The following is an 8646-nucleotide window of genomic DNA, read 5'->3' as shown; positions in this document are numbered from 1 at the left end:
ATATATATATATATATATATAAAACTGGTTACAGAATCATTACAAACTTTATTATTTCAATAAAATATTAACAAATGTGAAGTCTCATGCTGGGACCTCTGGGAAAGTTATTTTACTGTAATTTTAACAACACTTTACTATAAATGTTACTGTTTTTTAAGTCCTATGTACATGGATTGTTTTGTTGAATGTAATATAGATTTTCACCATAAAACATATGCTAATAGTTTTTGCTTCCATACATTTTATATAGTATTTTACAGTAACATTGCATTTATTGTCTGTTAAATCAGTTTTTTTTATTGTAAGGTAACTTACAGTTAACAGGTTTTACTGTACCGTTTTTATTTTTTTTTCAGTTAAAACCAAAACAAATTATTCTGTAAAGAAATGTTAAGATCATGCATTGTCTATTCTGTTAGAAATTTCTAATACTATACATTTAAAGCTGAACAGCATCTTCAATAAATCAGTGTTTTAATATCTTATTTGATTATTTACATTTCATTTCTACACAGAATAATTCCATGTCATGATGATATGTTGAAATCAAATCCAGCCTTTCAAGTTAGCATGCCAAATACTGAATAACATCAACACTGGCAACAATCTGCCTCAAAGGCCTCTATAGAACTGTTACAAAATGTCCCTGGCTCATTCATAGAGCAACAAAAGGTGTCCGCAGGAACATAATAGGTGCCATGCATGATTGTCTGAATTTAAAGGGATTGATTTCCCTTTTCAAGCCTTTTTTTTTTTTTTTTAATTTCAGTTAAACCAGGCACATGATGTGATTGAAAGATAAGCTCTGTTTAAGAGGTTCAAGTTATTAAAGATTTTGTGGAGATACAATATCAGAGATAGATAAATGTTGTTTAGTTCATTTATTTGATTGATTTGATTGAGACAAACATTTTCAAATGTGCCCAAAATGTAATGAACTGAAATCATAGATCTCTAATATGTCAACAGGCCTGCAGCTTTTCCAGGATTATCTAGGCATTGAAGTACTCAAGCAGGGAAGAAAGTAGAACAAAATGCTACCTCATTTTGGTATCTTAGCAGCAGGAATCTGCAACAGAGCATATCATGTGAAACTGCTCAGTGTGGATGGCACAAGCAAACAAGTGGGGGGCATTCAAGGATAAGGATTCAGACCAATATGTCACTTCCAGCAAGGTCCAAGTGGGGACACTCCGAGTAAACTTGTTTGACCTTTTTCCTGTTTGTGTTTTCTGATCATATAATCTATCGGATAAAAATCACTCTGTTCATTTTTATTCTTAATCAATATTTAGTTGTTGTTTTCTTACGATTCTGACATGAAAATTAAATGTAGAAAAATAAAAACACTTGTGGTTATGTTTTTAATTTACAGACATCAACTGTTAAAGAAATTATTATATAGACATTATTCTTTACTGAGGGCTTTGTGGTGAGGACATTCAGAATATGATGGTTTTCTTCTATCAAAAGATGAACAGCCCATTAATCTAGGTCAGGGGTCTCCAAACTCGGTCCTGGAGGGCCGGTGTCCTGCAGAGTTTAGCTCCAACTTGCCTCAACACACATGAAACTGTTATTTCAGAACAATTCACTCCAGTTGTTACTAACAAAACGAACAAATTAGTCATTAACAGTTATAGCTTTACTAACAACAGGGTTCTAAAGAACTTTAATATATGTACCTCATTAATGTACTGAAGTAATATTTTTAGGTTTAGATCTAAAAAGATCTGTGGTTTGTGGTTTATTAACCACTGAATAGAAATTTGACTCATCTGTCAATTTGGGGAAAAAAAGAACAAAAAATGCATTTACAGAGCAATTAATTAATTAATGGATCATCACAACCTGTTACTTAATTCCTAGTATCTTTGCAGTATTCAGATTTTAATTTTTAGCATATAGGTGAAATATTGGACACTTCCTAATTTGCATACAATAAATCATGTTTAATATGTGAGATTTAAATTAGCTACTAAACAATTTGTGCGCAAACATTCTCAAAAAAGGTGCATGGAAAATAGTATGCTGTAATATCAGAAACCTCCACAATTTAATAATGTGGTAGTATGTCCAAAATATGTATACAGTTTCTACATAGCCTACACAAAGGTATAGGTATATGCACTTATATGCACTTTCCATCATCCACAGGGCAGTTTTAAAAGAAATATCATGCTTTAAGATAAACTTATATAAAATGTCATAGTAAGATTATTTAGATTAGATCTAATTACTAGATTATTTCTCAAAACACAGTGATTCACCAACCATTAACAGATGCATATAAAGGATATGAATAATCTGTTTTGTAATGCAAAACACTCAATTGTTGCAATGTTTTTTTTCCACATAATTCCTATTTTGTCATATAATCTACAAATTACGTAGATGACAGTCCATACAAGGTTCTACATGTATTTTCATCTTCCAGCAGTAGAAACATAAGAAGCATTTATGGTCACAGCCTAATGGTATCCAAATGTTACATATTTTCAGATAGGACATGAGGATTGTGGATGGAAACGATTGAAAGGAATAGCATGCAATAAGGAGTGATTATAGGAGTATCACCTTGTCGCCAAATAACGTCGATTTTTTTGGTTACAGTCAAGAGAATAATCCTGCTCGTTTTTCCACTGGTTTCTCAGTTCAGTAGGTCCGCGCGTCAAGAACTAAATGTTCTAGTTCACAGTGGCACGTGTGGTAGAGACTCTGTTGACTGACTCATCGGCACAACGGAGGTAAGAAGTGGTACTGAACTTGACAAACATGGTCTCGCGCTCACGCGTCGTCTGTTTTTAGCCTGCAGTTTAAGTACATTTAATACAAACGTCTGGGAAGTGGAATAACATGGCATGTGTAAGTGTCTTTATTCGCCTGAATGCACGGACCTGCTTTTTGGCATTGGAAAGAGCGAGAGGTAATGGTGGTCTGTTATAACCAGTAGGTACATAGAACCACATTTATGGCGCCAATAACAGGAAACTGTAGACTATAACTTAGAAATGTGATGTGTTTCTTTAAGAGTAACAAAGAACTGAAAGAAAACTATACTATTTGCATGTCCTAACAGAAGTAGTTTCAAGCTGTAAAAGGATTAACATTTTATGTAAGCTTTTTTGTTTTTTCTTTGGTTCTTTGATTTTTTTGATGAATGTAAGTGGTGTCCAGAGCTTTAAAATAAAATACAGTTGTTTTTGTGCTTTTAATCATTTTCTTTACATTTTGCCATGTTCAGTCTTGTCACAGCTGATATTGCTTCTGGTTCATTTAACACATAGGAAATGGAAGGCCAAGTGCACGCATTGCTTTGTGGGATACAGTATACAGTGTGCTTTATTGCATATTTTGGTAAATGTAGTATGTCATATGGGTATTCCATGAATGTAAAAGTGCTGTTCTGCAAACTATACATAGAAATAGCATGATTACTACTAGACAAAAGTTTGGAACAATTAAGATTTTTTAAATGTTTTTGAAAGAAGTCTCTTATGCATACCAAAGCTGCATTTATTTGATAAAAAATACAGTAAAAACAGTAAGATTGTGAAATATTACTATTAAAAAATCAGCTTTGCCATCACAGGAATAAATTACGTTGTAAAATAATTAATAAAAAAAAAATAATAAAAAAAAACATTTTAATTACATTTTACAATATTAGTGATTTACTGTATTTTTTTGATAAAAATAAATACAGCCTTGGTGAGCATGAGAGACTTATTTCAAAAACATAAAAAAGCATTAATTATTTCAAAATTTTGACTGGAATGCTTTTCCAAAGATGGCAACCTCCATTTAAAAACCCTATCCTCCAAAGATGTCAGAAAACCCTAAACAAATAACTGTTTGGCAGAAAGCACCTCAAAGTCGTCTGACTAAGCAACAGCTTCAGACGGTCATACAGTTTTTTTCTCAGGACACCTTTTTCAGTAATCTGTCAGGTAGTAGGGACATTTGCAGCATGCTAAACAGTCTCTTTTAAGGGAGAAAAATACTTCCAAGACCAAACAAGTTAGCACTTGCTGCTTTGCACTATAGTTTAAATACAGGATAAGAAAATCAGATGAGAAAAATCACAATTCAATCAAAATTGTGAAGTTTATCAATGTAAGTCAATGTGAGATTTTTGAAATGCAATCTTAAATATGTTAAAATGTTCTCACAAAGATTTATAAAAGCTAGCCTGATTTGCTACATACAATGCATGTTTGCATTTCAAATTAGTCCAAGATAACATTTAACAGATATTAGAATGTAAAGTTCTTATGATTATGTCTTTTTTGAGTGCCACTAAAATGTATAGAAATATCCACTAATTGTAAGATGTATGAACTTTACATTAAATGTATTAAAAAATATACTTTCCATTAATTCTGTCATTTAGTATCAATGTCTTTGCATTGTGTGTGAGTCTAAGTAACTTATCAAGAGTTAGATAAAGCCAAACGAACCACAAAAAGTGTGTGTGTGTGTGTGTGTGTGTGTGTGTGTGTGTGTGTGCGTGCGTGCGTGCGTGTGCGTGTGCTTCAGTGCGTAAATATAACTTGCTTTTATGGAGTGAGAGGGCGGGTTCATGCAGGCTAACCAGTCATCAGGAAGCAAAACAGAACAGAATGTGCGGTACTAATCTGGGAGGAAAAACACATTCTGTGCCGTGTGTGGTAACATAAATTCACATTGTCTTGCATACAAATAACCTACACATGGAACATAAGAATGAGGGAAATATTCTCGAATATTTCTCGAAGGGATGCTTTTTGTTTAGATATTACATAAGAAAACAGCAATGAATATAAATGACAAAACACCAGAGGGGTATTGCACAAAAGCAAGATAAGGGAATATTTTGTATTCTCAGGTGAGTTCTCTGGTGTGCTGCTAGGAGACAAAGGCTATGCCTGTGAGACGTTCCTGTTGACCCCCCTTGCAGACCCCCAAACTCCAGCACAGCAGGCTTACAACCATGCCCATGCCAGAACGAGGGCTCGAATTGAAATGACCTTCGGCCTCCTGAAAATCACGATTTCAGTGCCTGCACCACCTGAGGGTCTCCCCAGACAGAGCCTGTGACGTGACTGTTGCCTGCACAGTGCTGCACAATATTGCCAGCCTAAGAAAAGAAAGGGCTCCCAGAGTTGCTTTGGATATTGTCTGGGACAATGCTGCCATCTTCCCAGATAACATAAATGGTAGACTGGTCAGAGAACAATATATAGCAAATTATTTCAGTTAATTTTGTTTTGATTTCGCCTATCCTTTAATAAAGCATAATGTATGTCACTCTTTCATGTGTGCATGCATTTTGTTTGACATTAGTAGCACACACTGTGTGGTTATCTTCCCAAATTCTAGTTCCAATTCACTGGATCAATAACTATATAGTGTACTGGACATTAATGAAAAAGGTACAAGACCACAATGTTTTTGTATTTTTTTTATTTTGCTGTCATCACTTGTCAGCTTGGAGCTTTTGAGAGAAAAAATAACGATGATTAATACATTGTGCAGTCATGGTTGCAGTGTGAACTGAAATCACTTACTTCTCTCTAGTTTCTGGATTTCCAAGTCCAGTTTCCTCAGTGTCTTGCGTTTAATTTCCATCTCAAGGTCCATGTCCTGCAGCTTTCTCTTGTTCACTTCGATCTTGCCCTCTGCCAGCTCTATCTGTCTCTTAAGATGCATTGTGTAGAGACGTCTGACAGTTTGTGAATTCTGTAAAACACCTATCAATTAGCACAGCGGGATTTGTGCATAATGTAGGTTTACTTTAGGCAATACTCACTATGTTAGCAGGTTGCTTATCAGACTGCACAGTGTCTGGATCCTGTTAAAAATATATGTTCTATTAGAATCACATTGCTGACTACTTATCCATTATGGACTAAAAATGTACACAAAATTGACATGACACCTCAAGCCTTCTGGAGTCCAGCGACACCGTCTCATCATCGGCAGAAGTGCACTCCACTGCTGCAGATGTGCCTTCCCTCTGCCATATTCAATAGAACTTGTATTGATAGTTTTGACAGGATGTGCCAAGCCTATGATTTTAATAAAGAGTACTCACCAGCGGATCATAGTCTGGTGGCTCCAGAAGTGTAAGTGTGTTACCAGACACTGCAAGGGAAGGCAAAGTCAGACAGTCCACATAAAAAAATCTAAATATTTGATTGTTTTCCATGTGCAGTAGAATGGCAATAATGTACTTTGTATGAAGAGGCCAGTTTCTCTTGCTGGGCCAGAGTCAGTGGCTGTCCCTCCCTGGATCCCTTCCATCACTGGCTTCCCTTTATTCAACTCCAGGGCCAGCTCCTCTGCTGTGATGAAGTCTTGGTTTGGAGGGCCACCCCCCGTGCCAGATACATGAGCCTTTTTTTTTAAATGCTGAAATCAATACAGACAATAAAATATGTCAGCAGACACTATTCACCTAATTTGTAAAAAAAAATTTCACCCATCAAGTCACTTACCAACCTGCAAAATGTTCTTGTACTTAATCTTGACTTGCTGCCAGGTCCTTTTTTGGCCAGACATGCTTGTTCTTTTGGATGGATGGATGGATGGATGCGCATAGTGGATAAGTGTTTGCAATTAATCATACATGTGTTTGCATGAGTAACATGCATGTCCACTGGTCACATTTAAGGCAAAGTGTACAACTGTTAATTTGTGGAAATGACAAATAACTCCTTGAATTGTAATTATGATGGCTTCAGTGGAGCACTGGTTATTTGGACTACTCATGCATTCAATCGGTCCACTATTGTCTGCCAGGCATTTTCTCTTTGTTTTATTATAGCAGCTGTATTTCCCTTTTTACATATTATATGTTTCACCTCTTCATATGTTTCCATTAGAAGCTGTTGCTCAGTTGGCGAGAAGTATGCCGCACGGGTTTTATCCATTTTTGCATCATTGATTCTGTGATCGATCCCGTGGTCTGTTTAAGAATGCCGTGAACGTGCACTTATCCCAACTATATACACCTGGCTTGACATAGCTGCACGTTCTCATCCTGACTCAGCAAACGTGCAACGGACTAAGCCAGGATGCGCTGATTAAACTAGGTCAAGCCGCGCCTTTTCTGTTATCCTGGCTTTCTTAATTCTACTTTTGAGCAATGCCCCTCAGGTGTCATCAAACAAAACAAAAACAAGTTGACTGAAGTTTGCACGTTGTATTTTGACCTGGTTTTAACAATTAATGAAGCATTGCGGATTTCATTAACCTTGAAATTATATTTAGTTGAGAATATTTAATTAAGTTAGCCATTTTATATAACGTTTCACAGTTACTCGTGTAATTTTTTTTTAATGCTGAAATCAATACAGACAATAAAATATGTCAGCAGACACTATTCACTTAATTTGTAAAAAAAAAAAAAATCACCCATAAAGTCACTTACCAGCCTGCAAAATGTTCTTGTACTTAATCTTGACTTGCTGCCAGGTCCTTTTTTGGCCAGACATGCTTGTTCTTTTGGATGGATGGATGGATGGATGGATGCGCATAGTGGATAAGTGTTTGCAATTAATCATACATGTGTTTGCATGAGTAACATGCATGTCCACTGGTCACATTTAAGGCAAAGTGTACAACTGTTAATTTGTGGAAATGACAAATAACTCCTTGAATTGTAATTATGATGGCTTCAGTGGAGCACTGGTTATTTGGACTACTCATGCATTCAATCGGTCCGCTATTGTCTGCCAGGCATTTTCTCTTTGTTTTATTATAGCAGCTGTATTTCCCTTTTTACATATTATATGTTTCACCTCTTCATATGTTTCCATTAGAAGCTGTTGCTCAGTTGGCGAGAAGTATGCCGCACCGGTTTTATCCATTTTTGCATCATTGATTCTGAGATCGATCCCGTGGTCTGTTTAAGAATGCCGTGAACGTGCACTTATCCCAACTATATACACCTGGCTTGACATAGCTGCACGTTCTCACCCTGGCTCAGCAAACGTGCAACGGACTAAGCCAGGATGCGCTGATTAAACTAGGTCAAGCCGCGCCTTTTCTGTTATCCTGGCTTTCTTAATTCTACTTTTGAGCAATGCCCCTCAGAAGAGTTGGAGTATGATAAGGGTGAGGTAGATGTAAACATACTTACTGACCTGCCCAGTGAGGCAAAAAAGACAGTCAAAATAAAGACAGTCAGCGAAATGCTCTTTATTTGAATACAAGGTATGTGTTACATAACTCCCCCAGTTTTTGCTTAACCCCTTAACTGTCACCCCCCCATTTTTTAAAATAGGCATGCAGGTGCACTATCCAAACTTAAATTGTTGTCATTTATGAACACTTTGGAATACAGACATAAGGTTGGTCTCTTTTTAAAGAAGAAAATCAGCAGATTATCGCAAAAGTGGAATGTTCTCAAAAAAATTAAAGTATCAAAAAGTTATGGTAGTTTAAATTTACTGTAAAGAAAATGCACTATATTCATTTTATTTTATTTTATATATAATAAATATTTTACATAACAGGTTTTACTCTAAAATTGGTATAAAATTAAAGCCTTATGTCTAAATAAGTTATGTTCCTAATTTGAAGTTGATATGAAAAAAATTGAGGTTCCTGTGAGATTTTATTTAGGGCGTTATACCACAAACAGCCACCGGGTGCCAT

The 8646-nt window shown here is 35.8% G+C and overlaps 2 long non-coding RNA genes across 2 annotated transcripts; both read right to left on the bottom strand.

The window, feature by feature from the left end:
• Nucleotides 1-716: 716 nt before the first annotated feature.
• Nucleotides 717-3181, bottom strand: LOC107667347 (uncharacterized). The gene is made up of 2 exons (XR_001631781.1): nt 2581-3181; nt 717-1560 (listed from the first exon to the last, which is right to left on the bottom strand). It is a non-coding gene; the product is annotated as an uncharacterized LOC107667347 (long non-coding RNA).
• Nucleotides 3182-6083: 2902 nt separating this feature from the next.
• On the bottom strand, nt 6084-8251 carry LOC107667297 (uncharacterized). Its single transcript, XR_001631774.1, has 3 exons — nt 7418-8251; nt 6219-6396; nt 6084-6129 (listed from the first exon to the last, which is right to left on the bottom strand). It is a non-coding gene; the product is annotated as an uncharacterized LOC107667297 (long non-coding RNA).
• Nucleotides 8252-8646: the final 395 nt, after the last annotated feature.

This window comes from Sinocyclocheilus anshuiensis, unplaced genomic scaffold (assembly GCF_001515605.1).
Source record: "Sinocyclocheilus anshuiensis isolate Anshui unplaced genomic scaffold, SAMN03320099.WGS_v1.1 scaffold964, whole genome shotgun sequence".
In the NCBI taxonomy this organism is placed as follows: Eukaryota; Metazoa; Chordata; class Actinopteri; order Cypriniformes; family Cyprinidae; genus Sinocyclocheilus; species Sinocyclocheilus anshuiensis.
This window is presented reverse-complemented; position numbering and strand designations above follow the sequence as displayed.